At 47.7% G+C, this 23,051-nt stretch overlaps 1 long non-coding RNA gene across 1 annotated transcript; it reads right to left on the reverse strand.

Moving 5' to 3' along the window:
• Window positions 1–5,433: 5,433 nt before the first annotated feature.
• On the reverse strand, window positions 5,434–7,640 carry LOC142599215 (uncharacterized). Its single transcript, XR_012832832.1, has 3 exons — window positions 7,622–7,640; window positions 6,590–6,694; window positions 5,434–5,777 (listed from the first exon to the last, which is right to left on the reverse strand). It is a non-coding gene; the product is annotated as an uncharacterized LOC142599215 (long non-coding RNA).
• Window positions 7,641–23,051: the final 15,411 nt, after the last annotated feature.

The raw sequence follows: 23,051 nt of genomic DNA on the forward strand, positions 1-23,051 counted from the left end.
TTACACTAGCAATATCTGCAGCCATCAGGGTCCGTTGAGCTCTCCCTCCATAGCAGCTGGCTGCGCGGTGGCGATCTCCCCTTGAGTAGGGACGCCTCTCAAGGTTACCCCTTGAGGCTGCGAGATCCCTTACCTGACACCAGGCATCGGTGGGTTGGCAAGTGACATTTTTTTGCATGCATGCAACATTTAAGATACGTATCGTAAGCTTGCGCGATAACCTTTGTATCCCATACTAACTTTAAGCGTAGTAAATAGCAGAGTATTGACCGCCAATCCATCTGTACTTATTAGATATTTTGCATACCTAAATGTACTGATTAGAACTCAATAAACTCACTACTAGATCAGATCGGTCTGAGCGATCTCTGACTCTTCTCCTGCGACACCTGGACGGTATCAAAAGCATCATTGGTGCCCAATTCTCAGCTTTGGGTCTCCTTTGCTACTGAAATTTCAGTTACAGAAGACGGACTGGTACCTGCACTTCAGTCAAATCAACATTCAGTCCTAATCCTTCCCGACAAAAGGGTCAGGAACTACATCTCCAGCCTTACTTATTGTCCTTTTACCCTTCACATCCTCAAGGCATTGCCTTCTCTAAGGCTCTGTTTTAATCAAGTTTAGCAAGACCAAGTTAACCAAGCTCACGTCTACTCCATAACCTCTTTATAGCTGTTACTGGCTTTCCAACACACACACAGAGCATCCAACAGGCTCCGTACATTTTCATCCCTTTGCATGCAGGAGTTCCAGTTCTTTGTCGCTTTTATTGCCAAGCGAGGAAAAAAATGGAGTCTAGATCCTTTTTCTCACAAGAACCTCTTATTGCTCAGAAAGAAGGCTTTTTCTCTTGAAATTCCTCCCCCCTCAAAGTGACTGGATCCCCAGACATTCCCTGACTTTCCCATCTCCAAAACGTCCTGTTCCTACCCCTGTCCCTATCATTCTTTAAACCACCAACCCCCTTCAACCTCTACATGGAGGAATCTGCCTTTTAGGCTTTGTGATGGGTTGACCTTGGCCGGCTGCCAGGGGCCCAGCCAGCTGCTCTCTCACTGCCCCTCCTCAACAATACAGGGGGAGAAAATAGGATGAAAAAGTTCCCTCAGGAAATAGAATCATAGAATCATGGAATGGTTTGGGTTGGAAGGGACCTTAAAGGTCATCTAGTTCCCACTCCCTTGCCATGGGCAGGGACACCCTCCACTAGACCAGGTTGCCCAAAGCCCCATCCAGCCTGGCTTTAAACACTTCCAGGGATGGGGCATCCACAACCTCTCTGGGCAACCTGTTCCAGTGCCTCACCACCCTCACAGTAAAGAATTTCTTCCTAACATCTCATCTAAATCAACCCTCCTTCAGCTTAAACCCATTACCCCTTGTCCTGTCAATACACTCCCTGATAAACACTTCCTCACCATCTTTCCTGTAGGCCCCCTTCAGGTACTGGAAGGCTGCAATTAGGTCTCCCCGGAGCCTTCTCTTCTCCAGGCTGAACAATCCCAATTCTCTCAGCCTGTCCTCATAGGAGAGGTGCTCCAGCCCTCTGATCAAATTCGTGGCCCTCCTCTGGACTCGCTCCAACAGCTCCATGTCTCTCTTGTACTGGGCACCCCAGAGCTGGATGCAGTACTCCAGGTGGGGTCACATGAGAGCGGAGTAGAGGGGCAGCATCACCTCCCTCGACCTGCTGGTCATGCTGTTTTTGATGCAGCCCAGGACATGGTTGGCTTTCTGGGCTGCAAGAGTGCATTGCTGGCTCATGTTGAGCTTTTCATCTATCAACACCCCCAAGGCCTTCTCCTCAGGGCTGCTCTCAATCCATTCTCTGCCCAGCCTGTAGTTGTGCTTGGGATTGCCCCGACCCACGTGCAGGACCTTGCACTTGGCCTTGTTGAACTTCAGGCGGTTCGCACGGGCCCACCTCTCCAGCCTGTCAAGGTCCCTCTGGATGGCATCCCTTCCCTCCAGCTTGTCGACCACACCACACAGCTTGGTGTCGTCGGCAAACTTGCTGAGGGTGCACTCCATCCCGCTGTCCATGTCCCTGACAAAGATGTTGAACAGTGCCGGTCCCAGTACCGACCCCTGAAGAACACCACTCGTCACCGTTCTCCACTTGGACATTGAGCCATTGACCACAACTCTTTGAGTGCAACCATCCAGCCAATTCCTTATCCACCGAGTGGTCCATCTGTCAAATCCTTGCCTCTCCAATTTAGAGACAAGGATGTCATGTGGGGCAGTGTCAAATGCTTTGCTCAAGCCCAGGTAGATGACGTCTGTCACTTTTCCCTTGTCCACCAATGCTGTAACCCCATCATAGAAGGCCACCAAAGTTGTCAGGCATGATTTTCCCTTAGTGAAGCCATGTTGGCCATCACCAATCACCATGTGCCTGAACATAGTTTCCAGGACAATATGCTCCATGTTCTTGGGGGTTATGTTTCCCCTTTTCCAGTCAGTGGGAACTTCACTGGACTGCCACGACTTCTCAAATATGATGGAGAGTGGCTTAGCCAGTTCATCTGCCAGTTCCCTCTACCAGCCCCTCCTTGTTGGTGAGAACAAGGTCCAACATGGCACCTCTCCTCGTTTGCTTCTCTGTCACTTGGAGGAGGATGTTGTCATCAACACATTCCAGGAACTTCCTGGATCACTTGTGCCCTGCTGCGTTGCCCCTCCAACAGATGTCGGGGTGGTTGAAGTGCCCCATAAGGACCAGGGCTTGTGAACGTGAGATTGCTCTCATCTGTCTATAGAGGGCCTCATCTGCTCCGTCTCCCTCATCAGGTGGCCTGTAGCAGACCCCCACTATGATGTCCCCTGCCCCAGCGCTCCCTTCAGTTCTGACCCATAAGCTCTTGGTCAGCTCCTCATCCATCCCCAGGTGGAGCTCCATGCACTCCAGCTGGTCATTGACATAGAGGGCAACACTCCTTCCTCGTCTTCCCTGCCTGTCCTTCCTAAAGAGCCTGTATCCTTCCATTCCAACACTCCAGTCATAGGAGCCATCCCACCACATCTCCGTAATGCCAATAAGGTCACAGCCCTGCAGGCCTGCACACGTCTCCAACTCCAACCTAGGCATGTCATCCCACAATTTGTCACAGGCAAGCCTGATATTATGATGCTCGCCCTTCAAGCCTAGTTTAAAACTCTGTCAATGAACCCCGCTAGCTCGTGGTCAAAATAGCCACGTGCTGGATCCACGGGCAGCAGGGAAATACCTGCCTCAGACAGCCTTTTGCCCTTTCTTAAATATGTATTCACAGGGGTGCCACCAGTTTCGCTGAGCTGCTCAGCTGTGGCCTGCGGTGAGCCCGGTGCCTAGCTCACTGGAACCAGCTACATCCGGCAGAGGGCAGACCCTGGCCTCTTCTCACAGAGGCCACCCCTGCAGGTCACACACTGGAGCGAAGATGACACTCTCAGCAGGAGAGGACTGATTTCTTGGGGTGCCCCGATAGCCAATGCGCTGGCCCGTAGGGATGAGTAGGTACAGAGGTTTTCCTCAAAGTTTTGGAGCCAAGACGACACTCTCCACAGTTGGTGTGTCCATATCCAGGCAATACATCGCTGCCAAGCTGTTAGACTAGGACGCTGGGGCACTTTGAATCACCTTCCTCCACATGGCGCGCGTGCACAGGACATCCTCCGAATCTTTGGAGACCTCCTCATCATCTAGATCGCTATGGATGACTCCCAGCACTGCTAATTCTCTCAGGTACTGGATGCCTTCATCTGCGGTAGTCCACTTTCCTGGGGAGTTCACAAGATCTTCCTTCAATGGATATCTCGCCCTCACACTTGAGAGGAGCTGTCTCCAGAGACTGGAAATTGCTGCCTCTTTTCCAAGGGATCCCAGCTATTGGGCTTCCCTGCCTTCCAGTTGCTGACTGTCAGCCCCATTATCCCAGGAGCGGAGCAGCCAGGCAGCCATCCGCTCACCTGGCTGGCGGCTGTAATCTTTCTGCATATCTCGAAGTTCTGATGAGGTCAGGGACCGGGTAGTTTCTGCTTCCTGTCTGATTTCTCTCACTCCTTCCTCCCGCTTCTTTGCTGAAGGACCAGCTTCCTGATCAAACCTCTCCTCCTCTCCTTCCTCCTCCCTTACTAATCAACGATATGGACCCGTCGACCTCCTGGTCCACTGTTTCTTCTTTACTACTGGGGCAATTATGGGGAAAATTAACTCCATCTCAGCCAGACCCATTACAGCACCACAGACTTGTAAAACCCATGGTAATCACCCAGTCTCTCGGAATGTGTAAGCTATACCTAGCTGCTTCAAAGTTCCCCCACCCCCAGAAGCGGGAGCGCCTTCGCGATACCTTAGGGAGTTTACACAGACAGAACAATAGATGTTACCTAGCTCAGTCATTCAGGAAGCAAACACTGCAGCAGGGCAGTTTCAAGGAAACATCACGTGCCAGTTTCCATCTACTTCAGGTAAATCATTTCCATCTCCTCCCCGGGAAGATTAAATAAAGGTGAAGTCCTCAGGTTACTTACACGCCCGCGTCACCAAACTTCACCTGATGGCTTGGGGATATAGAAGAGATGAAGACGCCTCCCAGCGGGCGTCTCCACTGCCTCAGTAACATCACGTTCAAGGGCAACAAAGGATCGCCCTGCTTTCCCCTGCCCATCTCCCTTTTTTAATAGCTGTTAAAGAAAGATGAAGTTTGCTGTCTCCCTGTGACGTAGCTTTGGTTTGGGTCTGGCTGGGATGGAGTTAACTTTCCCCATAGCAACCCTCAGAGTGCTGTGCTTTGTAGTTGTAGCTAGAAGGGTGTTGATAACACACCAATGTTTTGGCTACTGCCGAGCAGTGCTCCCACAGCATGGAGGCCCTCTCTCCAACCCCCCCACCCCCCAAGTCCAGTAAGCTGGGGGTGGGCAAGAGGTCGGGAGGGGACAGAGCCAGGACAGCTGACCCAAATTTAACAAAAGAGATATTCCACTATGCTATGGAACCACCACAGCTGCCATTCAGACCCACTGTTTTCTCCTACCACGTCCCTCCTCACCAGAAAAGGGACATCAACGGGGCCTTACCACACAGCCATTGATAAAGCGCTCCAACAGGAGTCGGATGCTTCCAACACATTGCAGGGTTCTGCCAAAACCACCCTTGTATGGCATGCCTGTCGCGTCACGTACAGTATTTTCTAAAGTTTTAGCAGCAGCCTACGCTGGCTTTACGTACACTTGCGTACCACTTCCAAAAAGCTAAGAGTTTGCTTCCTACAAGACGCAGGAGACCGCTAAGCGGTTCCAGCGTCACGCTGCAAATGACCGGGCAAATCACTATCTATCTATAGAACACCGTTAACAGACTGAAACGTTCCACATACATCCCACTCTGGGGAGACACCATTTTATCTTGCAGAACTATTTCCCTCAGTGAGACACACAAGACAGAGGTGATATCCCCATGCTAAATCTTTATTGTGCAACTGCTGCTCAAAGCTTTCATTACCTTCCACAGACACGTGTCACAAAATATTAGACATCAACAGCGGCTAGATTGACGGGCAACAGATGAAATCCATTCAGTGGCGATTTGTACACGTGCAGCAACTCTTGTGGTGCCAAAATCTTAGTCAGGCGGCCAGCCCAACCGACGGCCACCCAGAATACGTAGATGTACGTGATAAGACAGACTGCCCACCCTCGGGCCCTTCATCCACAACCATCCGGAATCCATTGGTCAGGCCCCCCAGGTGAGCAGCACGCTTCTTGCCAACAATCATTAAATGCCCAAGAAGCTGGAGAAGGAAGTACAAAACCATAAATAAATAAAATTAAAAGCCACACACAAAGAGGGGAGAGGGCGGGAAGGGAAGGGATGAGAGCAGAGAACCACCCAGAGAAACCAGTTAGCCAATTCCTAGCAATTCAACCGTTGCGCTTCAAATTACTGGCTGTCCGCCTGCCACTGACATTTTCCAAGCAAAGCTACAGAGACCGATTATGCATGCTATAAGGGGGGGGGGAGGGGGGAAGCACGCTATGCAATTTTTTCCAAGCCAGACAGTAACGGACTACAAAACAGCCACGGAAGCTAAGTCTGTCTCTGGGTCAAAGCCCCCATTTATATCTTCAGGCAACATAAGCAATTCTGGTGGGAAATAAACTTTAGGCTGCATTTTGCGTGGGTTTACAAAGTCTTTGAACTTGACTTTTACAGCTAAAAGCGAAGCATCCAGCACCTCTCAACCAGCTTTGCCCTTCCTCACCCCTGACCTGCCAAAAACCCCAAGCCCTCTTCTCCGTATTAGAAGAAGTACTACTACTCTCACTCTAAAGCACGACAATTGGCATCAGGCTGCGCTCCAAAGCGACACCGCATTTTGCACCAGAAGTACGTACCCAGGGATGAGCATTGTTTTATATCGCTACTTTTAGTCAGAAAGCTCAATTCCATTACAAGCTAGAGGCAAAAGATTATAGCGCCAGAAAACCCAAACTAGCCTACAGTGCCCTGTCAAGAGGAAAAGAGGGGATGGGAAAGAGCCTAGTAAACTAGGAACTAATTACAGGTACAGTTTAGCGTACAGAAAGCTTCCACAGTACTTACAGATTCACCAGAATCTTCTGCTTCAGATAACCTGATAATTGGCTCCTTAGGCACGACTAGGAAAAGCATCGGAGCTTGGGGTGAAAGATCACAGAACGCAAGGCACTGGAGGAAGAGCAAACAGTTAAAACTTCAGAGAAAGGGAAGAGCTTAAGTAAATCAACATGCCCCACTGAACTCGTACAGAAGCAGATTACCAGACACCCCAAACACAAGCCGAAACGTTGATTTTTCTTCCGTGCTATTAATACTTTCTATACAGAAATGACAACATATTTACAGAGCCCCTTCCAGAAGCGGGATTCAGCACGCAAGACGATGGGGGCAAGGAGACGGGCCAGTACTTCAGATTAGCGACCTGCGGTACGTTTTAATTTGGGTTCATCATTTCCTAAGCAGTTTTTCCTATTTGATGCGGTCCACACAGAGGCAGGAGGCAAACGGCCTAACTGAATCAGCAAAGAATTTAGTGAAGTGGAAGATCAGTGGCCATTCATCTTCCATGGTACAGGGAACTCAAGTATTGAGCAAAAGCATAATCACAGGAAGCCTGCAAGTGCATAGTACGAGCCTGTCTTCTATATTGCACATAAACCCTACCTTCAAAAGCAGAAGACTTCCCTAACTGCTAGTCTTCAGCATTTTAATAAAAAAAAAAAAAAAAATTATACGGGATACTAACTTAAAGTTAACATCCTGTAGGCAACGGCTGCATTTTTTCCCCCCACAGTCTAAGCTGCTCGCTCTAGTTCCTAGCACTTTGTGGTGCACCAGCATCCGTGAACCTTGCAAGCATGCTGTTATCACAGTCCCGCTTCACCACAGAAACAAGGTCTGGGAAGCTTTTACAGCCTGCAGGATGACCGGTTCCTAGATTTCGTTGCAAGAAAAATAAGAAAAGCTGTAACTCTTTGCTTTAATAATCCAAGTTTGGGGGCTCAGAAGCAAAGCCTAGCCCAGCAGAGCTGTGAAATCTCTATAAAGCTACCACGAGGCACATCAAGACCTGCGCGTCTCCTATGCGGAACTCACTCATTACGGTCACTACTCAGACGCTCGCCGTTTACACACACACACACAGAGAGCCCAGAATCCCCGAGGAGACTGACTGCATGTGCTTAATCTAAGGCTTCAAGACTAGCATCCTACACGAGATAGGACCACTCCCACCCCTTGGCAGCAAACTGTGCACAACTTGCAGTGCCAAAGGGATACCACCATCGCTGATTGGCTTGGCCTTGGCCAGCGGCAGGTCCGTCTTGGAGCTGGCTGGCATTGGCTCTATCGGACCTAGGGGAATCTTCTAGCAACTTCTCGCAGAAGCCATCCCTGTAGCCCCCCCCGCTACCAAAACCTTGCCACGCAAACCCAAAACAACAGATGACCGAAATTAACCAAAGGGGTATTCCATACCATATGACATCATGCTCAGTATATAAAGGGAACTGGCCGGGGAGGAGGGACCATTGCTTGGGGATAGGCTGGGCATCGGTTCAGGTCAGCAAATTGCATCGTGTATCACCCGCTTTGTATATTCTAAGTACTGTTGCTGTTATTTTCCTCTTCCTTTGCTGTCCTACTAAACTGTACTTATCCCAACCCACAAGTTTTACCTTTTTCTTCCAATTCTTCTCCCCATTCCACCAGGGGGAGAGGGGTAAGCGAGCGGCTGTGTGGTGCTTAGCTGCCATCTGGGGCTAAACCATGACACAGGGGGATCCCAACAGTTAACTGTATTTGAAGCTGAAGTGAGCCTAACTGGGAATAAGTGGCAAAAGCACCCCATTGTGACTGGCCCAGAGGCTCCGTGCATCCTTGGCATAGACTGCCTCTGGAGAGGATAGTTCAAGGACCCAAAAGGGTATCAGTGGCCTTTTGGTATAGCTGCTTTGGCGAGGGAGGAAATTAAACAGCTGTCTACCTTGCCCGGTCTTTTGGAGGACCCTCCTGTTGTGGGGTTGTTGAGGGTCGAAGAACAACAGGTGTCAATTGCTACCGTAAGAGTGCACTGATGGCAATACCACACCAACTGAGACTCCCTGATTCCCATCCATAAGCTGATTCGTCAACTGGAAAGCCAAGGAGTGATCAGCAAAAATCGCTCGCCCTTTAACAGTCCCATATGGCCAGTGCGAAAGTCTAATGGAGAATGGAGACTGACAGTAGACTATCGTGGCCTGAATGAAGTCACGCCGCCGCTGAGCGCTGCCGTGCCGGACATGCTAGAACTTCAATACAACAGTCAGTCGCCGACGTGAGCTGTTCCAGCGGCCGCCTGATCTGCTGCTCCGCGGCAGATCTCCATGCACAGGGGGGTTTCCTGAGGCAGGGAAACACCAGGGCAGCAGAGAGATATGCCAGGAGCCGACAGCTCTTGCGGAGGCACTGACGAGGCCTAGGCATTGCCAGAGCAACCGCGTCCACCCCCATGCCTATAAAAAGCAGCCTACGGAGCACTAGCAACCAGGAACGCTGTGACCAGAGCAGGCAAACAGAGCGTGGTGGTGTGGCAGTTTGCGCAGGAAGGGTGTAGTCACCCTACCAGCTCAAGAGGTCTCTGCCATAATGGTGGGCACTTGCCTCAGAGCTAAAACTTGTGTTTCTACTGAGAAAGCCCCTGAGATATCTGATGCTTCCACCCAGACAGAACTGGTAAGGAAGGAGACTCCAGTACAGATGGTAGATTGCAACAAGTGCCCAGACCCTTCTCCTGGAGAAAAGGTAAGTACCTGCAAAAGGTGTGCACAGGTTGATGATCTGTTGTGTCAGGTGGCCGATTTGCAGTAAACAGTTAAAAGGCTGAGCAGTATTAGAGGGGTCGAGACAGAGATAGATAGATAGATAGGTGGTTCCAGAACCATGCTCCTGTGGTGGACACCACTGAGAATGAGGCACCTTGGACCCTGGTGACCCACAAAAGCAGGACTCTGCTTCAGTCTCCACCCTCCACCTTCACAACCAAAACCAGATATGAAGCTTTAACAGCTATAGACACCCATGAGCAAGGTCTGCAAGGAGAAACTGTACCAACAGCACACAGTGGATACCACAAAAGGAAGCGATGAGTGCTCATAGTGGGTGGCTCTCTGCTGAGGGGCACCAAGGTGCCCATCTGCCAGCCTGACAGGGAGTCATGAAAGGTATGCTGCCTTCTGGGAGCTAAAGTCCAAGATGTTGTTGAGAGGGTGCCACAACTTGTCAAGAGCACAGACTACTATCCACAATTACTCTTTCATGTGAGCATGAATGACATTGCAAGCTGGAACCTGGGCAGAATCAAGGAAGACTACAAAGCCCCGGGGGTACAAGCGAAAAGTATTGGTGCCCAAGTTATCTTTTCCTCCATTCTACCAGTTGGAGGAAAGGGGGCAGCCAGAAATAGACGTATAATGCAAATCAACTCCTGGCTTCGTGACTGATGCGGTCACGAGGGTTTTGACTTTTATGACAACAGGACATTCTTTGATGACTAGAACCTGTTAGGGAGGGATGGGATCCACCTGTCTAGAAGAGGCAAGGGAATCTTTGGCAGCAGGCTGGTCAACTTGGTGAAGCGGGCTTTAAACTGAAGGACTTGAGGGATGGGGTCCAAAGTGGCACAATGCTCACGCCACTGCAGCCAACTGGGGAATAAACCAGGCCAACCAGACCAGCAACAAATGTTCCTTAGCTGCCTCCCAAGATGTGAACCAGAAGACCAACCACCTCAAGTGTATGTATACCAATGCACACAGCCTGGGGAAGAAACAGGAGGAACTGGAGCTCCATGTCCAGTCAGAAAATTATGATATCATAGGAATAACTGAAACATGGTGGGACAACTCACATGACTGGAGGATTGTGATGGATGGCTATAGGCTGTTTTGTAAAGACAGGCAGGGAAGAAGAGGTGGAGGAGTCGCGCTCTATGTAAAAGAGAACCTTGAATGTATAGAAGTCAACTACGGCAATTGTGGAAGTCCTATCGAATGCCTCTGGGTCGAGATCAGAGAGGTCATCTCCAAGGGGGATCTTACAGTAGGCATCTGCTACCAACCTCCAAAACAAGATGATAAGGCCGACAAAGCAATATTTGGGTCACTTAAGCAAGCTTCGGGTCAACAGAACCTGGTTCTTATGGGTGACTTCAACTACCCAGACATTTGCTGGAAGAACAATACAGCAGCTCACACGTCATCCATCAAGTTCCTGGAATGCGTAGAGGACTGTTTCCCCATACAAATTTTAGATGTGCCAACCAGGAATGAGTCCACTGCTGGACTTGCTACTCACAAACCAAGAAAACCTGTGGTGTATGATAGGCACGGACTCCGTAGGGTGCAAATACAGAATCCACTTTATTACAGAATTTCCTGATTATATAGTATTTCTTGTTAAAAGGGGAGGCTCTTTTATTCCCCAATCATCACCCGATTCGTGTTCCCTGCAAGATCTGCTATTCTGTTTTTCTCTTGCACCTGGCAGGCGCCTGGCTGGCTCTTCTCAGCTCCTTATCTCCTGGATTCGGCCAGTCACATGTTATTTACGAGCTACCGAAGAATGCAAGGCCTGTTTTGTGCATATCTTTTCTTTGAACCGCTGGTTTTCGCTGCTTTAGCGCACAGGTCGAAATCGCACGTTTCCCACGCCGTCTTTATTAGCTAAAGCGTTGTTCTCCACATCTTTTTTGTTTATGACAACCCCGTTGAGCAACAGTGTGTCCATAACACGTGCCTCTATCTTCTGCAGTCGTCAGATAGCCGACCATAGAATCTGTAAAAAACACCAAGAACAAGAAAAACAACGCAGTGCCTATGCCAATAAAAACCCACATTCAAAGATTTAAACCACTAAACCAAGTTTTCAGATTTAGCCGTGATAGGTCATTTTTTAATGTGTCGAATACACTTTGACTCATTAGTTCCTGTAATTTTTTAATTTGGTCCCTCAATTGATCATGTAAAGACTGAATATTATGTTGAAGAGATAAATCAAATGTCCTTGTAAATGTTGTTTCACAATTCCAATCATGCTGAGTGTCATTCCATAGAAGAGGCGTGACACACAAGGCCTTATATTTATGTTAGTCGAGATAAGACTTATTTTATAAATCGCTAAAAGTTATACAACTCCTAAAGTCTGGTGAAGACAGGGTAATACGAAAAGATGCATTACATGATAGAATAGTAGCATTGGAGGTTAGAGCAAAAGATAAGGATGGGTTGTGCAGACCACGATTTCTGCTTCAGACAAAAGCGTTACATTAGCCTTAGTTGCGTTCTCCGTCATTAGTACTTGACATAATTGTCGCTTAAAAAGGGAAAGGCCCATGCGCCAAATATTTGAATGAGCCAGGGAAAAAGATAAATCTGATGTGTTAAAACTATCATTATAATACATCTGCAATTCTATAAGCCACCATATCTTAATTGTGAGGTTGATCAATCCCAGATGCAACATCATCTTGGTGTTTCTTATCGTCCTGTTCATCTTCAGTGTGCGTTTTCACTTGGGCTGGCTTTACATACCTTGCAGGGATCCAATAGGGACCTGAGGGAAGAGAAACACAAGCATATCCCCGTCCCCAGGTAAGCAAGGGGACCGGTCCTTCCCATTGACCAGATTCCAAATTTTTATAAAACACCTGAGGCTTCACGGTAGAGGATTCCTCAGTTCTGAAATGTCTATCTACTGCGGAACTATATTGCTTAGATCCAGATAGATTAAGAAAATTTAGAACATAAGTAGCTTTGTCTAGTATTTCCTGTGGTGTTGTCCCTACTGGATTCCCCCTTTTTTGTTTATCAATAATAGATTTCAAAGAACGGTGGGCACGTTCTATTACTGCTTGACCAGTAGGGGAACGCAGAATTCCAGTAATATGTTCAACTCCCCAATCCTGTAAGAATAACAGAAAACGTTGAGAAACATAAGCTGGGCCATTGTCTGTTTTAACTTTCCGTGGGACCCCCATGGTCGCAAAACATCTTAAAAAATGCTTCACAACGTCTCTGGCACGTTCTCCGGAATGGGCAGTGGCTACCAGAAAACCAGAGAAGGTGTCAATAGAAACATGAACGTACTTAAGGCGTCCAAAAGAAGAAATATGTGTGACGTCTGATTGCCACAAATCATTAGCATTGAAACCTCTGGGATTAGTCCCTGGCAAAACTGGCAAAGGGGACAGGCGCTGACAATCCGAGCATGCTCAAATTATATCTTGAGCTTGTGCGGTAGTTAAAGAGAAGTGCTTTCGTAATGAGTGTGCATTTTGGTGGAAAAATTCATGAGCTAATTTTGCCTGGTCAAAACGTCGAGGAAAAACCGCAGCCATTGTAAATTGGTCTGCTATTGTATTACCTTCAGCAAGGGGTCCTGGTAAGTTAGTGTGAGAGCGAATATGGACAATGAAATAAGAATGCTGTCTGATTTTTAAAAGTTGGGCTAGCTTTAACAATAAATCAAACAACTGTCTGTTGTCTACCTCTCGTATAAAAGCGGATTCTAAGCGCTGAACAATACCTGTAACATATGCAGAACCTGCAATGATATTAAGAGGTTCCTTAGAAAATAACTCAAAGGCACGGACCGCTGCAGCTAACTCTACAATCTGCGTCAATCCAGATAAGTGAGAAACATCTGAGGCCCACTCCTCGCAGTTTGCGTGACGCCATACAACTGCAGCCTTACCTGTTTTGCCAGAACCATCGATAAACACAGTACGAGCATTTTGTAGAGGAACAGAACTCAACAAAGACCGTGGTTGGAGAGGTAAACAGTGCAGAGAACCTAATAAACGATGGCGTGGCAAAGAATACAAAACAACATTAGTATAATCAGCCAGTGCAGCCTGAAAAGCCAAACTGTTACACAATACAACACGAAATTCTTCTTTGGTTAATGGTAGATGAAGGAAGGTAGGATCTTGTCCTGTCAATTGTTGACATTTCAAACGACCCTGCGAAAGAAGTCTAGCAATCATTTCTAGGGCAGTGGTCAATGTTTTTGCAAAAGAATGTGGCAAAAATAACCACTCCAAAATGCGTAAAGCATGCTCTTCCTTCTGCACCTTCTCGTCCCACTGACCTAGGAGAGCATATGGTTGAAAGGAATGATAAATGATGGACAATCGAACTGGCAATTGCAGAGAAATTCGATGAGCAAACATAAAATTAATTTTATCTATCACTGTCTGCAGCGCCGACTGGGCTGCTTCTGTCAATTATCTAGGAGAAGTTAGTTCAGGATTCCCCTTCAGCAACGAAAACAAGGGGGGACAGTTCGTGTGTTGTTATTCCCAACAGTGGTCGAAGCCAGTTAATTGTCCCCAACAACTTCTGTAAGTCATTTAGAGTACTCACTGTAGTAGCAAGTCGTACAGACTGTGGATATACATGCGAATCAAGAAGTTTCCAGCCGAGATACCTCCATGGAGGGAGTGACTGTACCTTTTCCATCGCAATTTGGAGACCGTATCGCTGAAGCTCAGCTACTAAACTGTCGAAAACTCGGGAAAGAGATGATTCAGTTTCCACAGCCAACAAAATATCGTCCATGTAATGATATAACATGATTGCATCATATGTTTTGCGAATATTTGACAAGGCCTCACTAACAACAATTTGACATATAGTCGGGCTATTTTTCATTCCTTGCGGTAAAACCACCCAATGAAACCGTTGCATGGGTCTATCATTATTAATCACAGGAACCGAAAAGGCAAAACGAGCACAATCTTCAGGATGTAAATGAATGGTAAAAAAGCAATTTTTTAAGTCAATAACCTTCAAATGCCAATTGTCCGGAATCATAGTGGGATTAGGAGTTCCTGGTTGCAAGGCCCCCATAGGTGCCATCACTGCATTAATAGCTCGGAGGTCCTGCAACAATCTCCATTTGCCAGATTTTTTAGGAATAACAAATATAGGAGTATTCCAAGGGCTCGTGGAGGGAACAATATGGCCTAATCGTAGCTGCTCTTGCACCAATTCATGAGCCCTTTCTAGCCGCTCACCTTTCAAAGGCCACTGATCTACCCATACTGGCTTATCTGTTAACCAACTCAGTTTGAGTTGCGGCTGAACGTCAGTGGCCCGTGTTAAAAATGTGTCGTTATTGTCATGTTCCATTGTCGCAAGAGATCGCGACCCCATAAAGTACATGGCACAGTTAAAACATATGGTTTTAAAACTGCTTGTTTGTTGTCAGGACCTTCCACAATCAAGGAATGCATACTCTGCCAAGGTATTTGTGTCCCTCCAATTCCAGTAACAGCAGCAAACGCCATTCCTGTGGCCAGTCCGATCGTTGGATAATAGAAACGTCCGCTCCAGTGTCCACTAAGCCAGTGAACACCCGACCGTTTATTCTACAAGTCAACATCGGTTGTCCCGTGGTAATCTTCTGTGTCCAAAAAATGCGAGGCAGACCTGTACTACCAAACCCAGAGGACCCCCTTTCGCCAACATGGGCGGAACTTTCAGTTTGAATTTGAGTGTTGGGCAGCAAAAGCAATTGTGCAATTCGCTCTCCAATAGGTATAGTACAAGGTGGCGTAGGGGTCCAAACCAGAATTCTTATTTCCCCAGTATAATCGGAATCTATGACCCCAGGCAAAACAAATAAACCTGCTCTGGAAGTGGAGGAACGACCGAGCAATGAGGCACATAAACCCCTAGGCGAAGGTCCGTACACTCCTGTAGGCACTAGATGTACTGACTGATCTCGAATTACTGTGGATTGACTGGTGGCCAGGTCCAACCCGGCGCTGCCTGCTGTGGCTGGTCTGAGAAACTCGACTGTAGTGGGTTGCCAGCGTTCATCTCGCTTATTTGTGCCGGCCAGGTCAAGGACTGTGCCGGCGGGGGCTGGGGCTGGGTCCTGTTGTGTAGTCTCAGGGCGCCGGACCTCGCGCCCCTCCTCCCATTTCCCGAGGTATTCTCAGGGAGTGGATTGCCCTGTTTGTATCCCTTTTGACAATGAGGGCATAATTGAGCAAGTTGTCTTCCCTGCCCTCCTTGTCCTCGTCCTCGTCCTCCTCTTCTCACTTTCAGACAATCTTTCTTCACATGCCCTTCCTGACCACAGGAGAAACATTTAGTAGCAGCTCGTGCAAGTGCCAACTGTTGAGCTAAGGCAGCAGCTAGCATACCTGCCTTATGTTGCTCAGAGCCCATGTTTTGGCATGCTCTAATAAGATCGTTCAAAGTTTTTGCGTGATTACGAATAGGATCAGTGGCTCGCCTGCAGTCTGTGTTTGCATTCTCAATAGCAAGCTGAAACAATAACAATTCTGCTGCTTCAGAAGAGTCTATCTGTCTTTGTATAGCAGTTTGTAAACGATCCAAAAATCGTACATACGGCTCCTGAGGTCCCTGACGAATGGAAGCAAATGACGACTCTCACTTGCTGAAATCCGGCACCCGTCGGAGTGCCCTCAAGGCTAACCCTGTGGCTTGGGCAAGAACATTCCGCGATAGTCCAGCCTGTGCTATCCCGGTAGCATAATGCCCTTCTCCCATTAATTCGTCAAGACCAATAGCAGTTCCTGCCGTTAAATTGTCCATCACCTGAACTTGCACCAGCTCACGGTATTCCGAAAACCACACAGAGTACTGTGCTGCAGACAACACAAGACGTAGGATGGATTTCCAGTCTAAGGGTGTCAGTACGTAAGATTCTCCTACAACCTGTAACAAGTTCATTGTGAATGATGCCTGCAAACCATACTCCTTTATCGATTTGCGGACCTCCTTTATTACATCATATGGTATTCGGGGGGGGGTCTGTTCGGTTGATACAACACAGGCATGGCTTGAAGAAGCGATATGTCCCCTCTTTTTAGTGCCTCTGTCCGGCACTCGTCAAGTAGTCCACCCAAGATTTTAGACTGAACAGTTCCTTGTAATGGGTAACTCGGAGGGGGGGGGCAGGGGCGCAGAAGGGGGCGGGTGGGCTCTGAGTGTGTGGGGGGGTGGGTGTCAGGGATAGCCGTGAGAGAGTCTTTTGTCTCCGTTGTTGCAAAATCTCTTCTGCCGTGGGGGCAGAAGCAGCCATCGCTTTTACAGGAGTAAGCAGGGGATATAAATCCAGCTCTCGTTCGGGATCAACGGGACCTGGATCAAAAGGATCCCCAGGGTCTGCTCCGCCCTCCGGCAGCAGAGGTTCAGTCACCACCTCAGCATAGTCTGACTCCAACTCAGGATCTATTAATTCAAACAAACGAGATTCTTTTCTCGTATTTGTCTCAGCGGGTGGTAATACGGAGTCATTCACTTTCTGCAATACCTGTTCAGCAGGTAGCAGAGTCCTGAGAGCAGTATAAACCACACGCCAGGTAGTCAATATATCATCAGGGAGCTCCAACTGCAAAAGCTGCTTAGCTTGCAGCTCCTCACCAACCTTCTGCCACTGAGTGAGATCATATGAGCCTTTAACAGGGAACCACGGACAATAGTCCCGAATCCATACAAGCAACCTCACCAACTGCAGCGGAGCGACCTTAAAACCTTGTTCTCGTAAAATACGTTGTAAAATCTCTGTATGCAACTTCTGTTCTCGAGTCGCTGACTGTCCCATAATGAAAAAACAACAGTCTAAAAAACTTCCCCGCGGCTGCTCACCTGTGTCGTCCAGTGACCGGTGATGAATATGAGCGCTCGATGCAGTGCAGTTTCCTCCGTCCAGCTACGCAGGGGTACACCACCGGTAATTATCGGCACTGCTTTTCCTTCTTCTATTTTTCAGGTCCTCCTTCTATTTTTCAAGTCCCTGTTCTATTTTTCATGTCCCTGTTCGGGCACCATCTGTGGTGTATGATAGGCACGGACTCCGTAGGGTGCAAATACAGAATCCACTTTATTACAGAATTTCCTGATTATATAGTATTTCTTGTTAAAAGGGGAGGCTCTTTTATTCCCCAATCATCACCCGATTCGTGTTCCCTGCAAGATCTGCTATTCTGTTTTTCTCTTGCACCTGGCAGGCGCCTGGCTGGCTCTTCTCAGCTCCTTATCTCCTGGATTCGGCCAGTCACATGTTATTTACGAGCTACCGAAGAATGCAAGGCCTGTTTTGTGCATATCTTTTCTTTGAACCGCTGGTTTTCGCTGCTTTAGCGCACAGGTCGAAATCGCACGTTTCCCACGCCGTCTTTATTCGCTAAAGCGTTGTTCTCCACAAAAACCTGCTTTGTAACATCTCAGTTAGCGATAGCCTTGGCTGCAGTGATCACAATATTGTGGAATTTGGGATCCTGCTGAGCATGCTGAAGGTTAGTACTAAGACAAAGGTTTTAGATTTTAGAAGAGCAAACTTCAGCTCACTCAGAGCTCACTTGGGAGGGATTCCATGGCAAGTTTCCATGGAGGAGAAAGGAGCTAGCGAGTGCTGGAAATTTTCCAAGAACGCTCTCCTGGAAGCAGAAAACCAGTTCATCTCCTTTAAAGGTAAGGGAAGTAGGCGGAGCATGAGACCCCCTTGGCTTAACTGTGAGCTGCTGAGTCTGCTCAAAACCAAAAGGGAAGCGTACCAGAGATGGAAAATCATACGAATACCCGTTGAGAACTACAAGGGCATTGCCAAGGGTGTGCAGAGATGCAGTTAGAAAAGCAAAAGCTCAGCTCGAATTGAAATTGGCCAGAGATGTCAAAAACTACAAGAAAGGGTTCTTCAGGTACGTAAACAACAAGCAGAAGCAGAAGGAAAATATTGGCCCACTGTTAAACAGGAGAGATGAATTAGTCACCAACAATGCTGAAAAGGCAGAGGTTCTCAACACTTTCTTCACCTCTGTCTTTACCAGCACTGTTGGGCCCCAGGCCTTGGGAACAAAAATCCAGGTCGATGCAAACATGGACCCGCCGTCAGTGAAGGAAGAGTTGGTATATGAACTATTACAGGAGCTTGACCCTTACAAATCGATGGGCCCTGACAATATCCACTCAAGGGTGTTAAGAGATCTGGCTGATGTCATTGTGAGGCCACTCTCCATAATCTTTGAGAAGTCTTGGACGTCCCAGAAGACTGCAGGAAGGCTAATGTCACCCCCATCTACAAGAAGGGCTTAAAGGAGGATCCAGGAAATTATAGGCCCATCCATCTTACTTCAGTCCCCGGGAAAGTTATGGAATGAATTCTTCTGGGGGCTGTCACAAGTCAAATGAAGCACGTGATTGGGAAAAGCCAGCACAGATTCACCAAGGGCAAATCGTGCTTGACAAACCTGATTGCCTTCTACAACAAAGTAACCTGCTCGGTGTATGTGGGGCGAGCAATGGATACTGTCTACCTGGATTTCTCCAAGGCTTTTGGTGCAGTTCCCCACAGCCTCCTGCTAGAGAAACTGATGCGTTATGGTCTAGACAAGTGGTCCATGCGATGGGTGGGGAACTGGCTGACAGGCCGCACCCAGAGGGTAGTGGTAAATAGCTCTTTTTTCAACTGGCAACCTGTACCAAGTGGGGTCCCCCAGGAAATGATACTGGGCCCAATGCTGTTTAATATCTTCATAAGTGATCTGGATGATGGGATCAAGTGCACCCTGATGAAGTTTGCGGATGATGCCAAACTGAGTGGGGAAGTAGACACTTTGGAAGGGAGATCCACCCTGCAGGAAGAACTGGATAGGCTGGAAGAGTGGGCTAACAAGAACCTTATGAAGTTCAGCAAGGACAAGTGTAAGATCTTGCACCTGGGAAAACATATTCCAGGAGTGCAGTGCTTGTCAGGCCACACCTGAAATACTGTGTTCAGTTTTGGTCCCCACTATACAAAAAAGATATGGACAGGCTGGAGAGGGTCCAGAGAAGGGCCATGAAGATGATCCAAGGACTGGGAAGCCTGCCATATGAGGAAAGGCTGGGAGAACTGGGTTTGTTCAGCCTTGAGAAAAGAAGGCTTAGGGGAAACCTCATCACCATATTCCAGTACTTAAAGGGTGGCTACAAAGAAGGTGGAGACTCCCTTTTTACATGGAGTCACATGGAAAAGATGAGAGGTAATGGGTGCAAGTTACTCCTGGGGAGATTCTGACTGGACACAAGAGGAAAATTTTTCACAATGAGAACAATCAGATATTGGAATAATCTCCCCAGGGAAGCGGTCTGTTCCCCAACATTGGATGCTTTTAAGATTCAGCTGGACGGAGTGCTGGGCCACCTTGTCTAGACAGTGCTTTTGTCTAAACGAAGCCTTTGCCAAGATAGGTTGGACCAGATGATCCTTGAGGTCCCTTCCAACCTGGTATTCTATGATTCTATGATTCAATACGAATTGGAGTCAAAGGCAGCCAAGTGGTATGCCAAAATTGATATCTCAAATGCATTTTTCACAATCCCTTTGGTGGCAGAGTGCAGCCCACAGTTTGCTTTCACTTGGAGGGGCGTCCAGTACAGCTGGAATCGACTGCCCCAGGGGTGGAAACACAGTCCCACCATTTGCCATGGACTGATCCAGACTGCACTGGAACAGGGTGAAGCTCTGGAACACCTGCAATACATTCATGACATCATTGTATGGGGCAAACCACGAGTGATTGCCAGTGAAAACAGAGGGAAAAAAAATCATTGAGTACCTCAGCCTTCTCCATGTTGGTTGTCATTAGATCTCCTGGTTTACTTATCAGGGCGGGTATGTTTCCTTTAATCTTCCTTTTCTAACCAACATACCTGTAGAAGCTCTTCCTATGATTCTGCACATCCCTTCCCAAATTCGGCTCCAGCCGTGCCTTAGCTTTCCTGATCCCATTCCTACACACCCGGGCAGCATCTCTACATTCTTCCCAGGAGGCATGTCCCTGCTTCCACTGCCTATGCATTTCCTTCCTGTGCTTCAGCTCGACCAGAAGGTCCTTCCTTACTCAGCCATGCTGGTCTCCTGCCTTCCTTGCCTGGATTTCTTATGCATGGGAATCGAGAGCTCTTGTGCTCTAAAGAAAAATGTCCTTAAAGAGCTGCCAGCTCCCTTCTGCTCCTTTATCCCCGAGGGCAATTTCCCAGGGGGTCCCATCCACTAGTTCTTTAAACACCTGAAAGTTTACTCTCCTGAAATTCGGGGTCTTGACTTTACTCTTCACCTGGCTATCCTGCTTTCAGCAGGGATAGAGTTAATTTTCTTCCTAGCAGCTGGTATAGTGCTGTGTTTTGGATTTAGTATGAGAATAATGTTGATAACACACTGATGTTTTTAGTTGTTGCCAAGCAGTCAAGGACTTTTCAGCTTCTCATACTGGCCTGCCAACGAGAAGGCGGGGGCCGCCCAAGAAGCTGGGAGGGGACGCAGCCGGGACAGCTGACCCGAACTGGCCAAAGGGATATTCCATACCATCTGACATCATGCTCCGTATATAACTGGGGGTTGGCCGAGAGGCAACATGGTTCGGGAACTAGCTGAACATCAGCTTCGGGTGGTAAGAAATTGTGCTGTGCATCACTTGTTTGTATATTCTTTTATCATCATCATCATTATTATTATTATTCTCTTCCTTTTCTCTCCTATTAAACTGTCTTTATCTCAACCTTTTTTTTTTTTTTTTCCCTTTTTGATTCTGTTCCCACTGGTGGGGAGGGAAGTAAGTGAACACCTGTGTGGTTGTTTGTTTTATCTGCCTGCCAAGTTAAACCACGACACTGGCCCACATCCCTTGAGATCACGAATTCCACCAGGCATGAGCACTACAGCCCAGGTTGACACCAATCTTGACCTCTCCAATTAGCTCATCTGTGTTGTTGAGCAACGGTGCCACACACCAATTCATCAAACAACTGGAAGTTCGCTGTCTATCAATCACCAGCCCTGTGGAGAAGGACTTGAGGTGCTGATGGACAAAAAATTGGACATGAGCCAGCACTAAAAAAGCCGGCTGCATAAAAAGAAGCATTGCCAGCTGGTTGAGGGAGGTGATTCACCCACTATACTCCACTCTTGTGAGACCCCACCTGGAGTACCGCATCCAGCTCTGGAGCCCGCAGCACAAGAAATACATGGAATTATTAAAGCGGCTCCAGAGGAGGGCCGCGAAAATGGTCAGAGGGCTGGAACACCTCTCCTATGATGAAAGGCTGAGAGAGTTATTATTTTTCAGCCTGCAGAAGAGAAGGCTCTGGGGAGATGTTATTGTGGCCTTTCAATATATAAAGAGGGCTCTATATATTATATAAAGGGGCAGGGGAGTTGGACGGGATGATCTTTAAAGGCCCCTTCCTACTCAAACCATTTTATGATTCTATGATTAAGAAATTATCCTTGATGTTCTCCAAGAGTCTCCTGGACTGCTTGCAGCTTGCTGCACTGCTTTTCCAGCAGGTGTCAGCATGGTTGAAGTCCCAAGGCATGCGAGTGTGATGCTTCCTGTAGTTGAAGTAAGAACTCTTTGTCAACATCCTCCCCTTGTTTGGGTGGCCTGTAGTAAACACCAACCGTGAGGTTTCCTTTGTTGGCTTGGCTTCTAATTTTCACCCATAAGCTCAACCTGTTCATTGCTCTTTTTCAAAGACAGCACTATGCAGTCAATCCATTTTTTAATTTTTTTTTACATAGAGGGCAACCCCCCACTTCTCCTTCCTTCTGAACAGTTTATAGCCATCGATTGCAGAGCTCCAGTCGTCTGATTCATCCCACCACATTTCTGCGATAGTGATTAGATCGTAGCTTTCTAGCTGCACAGTGGCTTCCAGCTCCTCCTGTTTGTTACCCGTGCTGCATGCATTGGTATAGAAGCACTTCGGTTGGGCTGTCAACCATGTCACCTTTTTAGAGGAACAAGCCCTAATTCCTTTGCAGCATTTCTTATGTGTTTTCCTGTTGGTTCCTAATGCATCAGCAGCCCCTGGCTCTTCTCTGTTGCTCAATGCTGTATCCCCTTCACCTGCTAAATCATACAGATTAACAGATCTGTGACAAGATCTGATAGCAGTATTATCCAACCTTCTTGGGTATTGCAGTGTCTTGGTACTCTACTGCCTAATGGAATTCTCAATCCTGAGATAAGCACTCTGCTTACAGTGCCTGGGGAAAAGTAAGTGCCTAAGAGAAGCCTTACCTAGATTAGTCAGGAATGAAAGACAGGATGAGACAAGGCTTCTGGCCTTTAGTAGCTGAGATGGGTAGATGCCTGTCTCCACCAAGGAATGCACCTTTCTCTGCTACGGATATAGAATTCTGAATACTAGCTTTTGGCATTAGTTGCAAAGCCTAGCATAAATTGTAGCTAAATGATCACAGCACTTGCCCTCAAGGTGGGAGATCCATTTGAATAACAGCTTAATGTCATTCAGGCTGCGATTTTTCCTGAAGAGAAAACAATGACTAAATGTGGTCGGTTGACCCTTGCCAGCAACTAAGCACACGAGCTGCTCGCTCACTCCTCCACCGAGCAGGATGGGGGAGAAAAAAGGAAGAGCAAAAGCAAGAAAACTCATGGGTCGAGATAAAGACAGTTTAATAAGTGAAGAAAAGGGAGGGGGGAAGCAAGTGACGCAAAAGC

Source organism: Balearica regulorum, chromosome W, assembly GCF_011004875.1.
Source record: "Balearica regulorum gibbericeps isolate bBalReg1 chromosome W, bBalReg1.pri, whole genome shotgun sequence".
Taxonomy (NCBI): Eukaryota; Metazoa; Chordata; class Aves; order Gruiformes; family Gruidae; genus Balearica; species Balearica regulorum.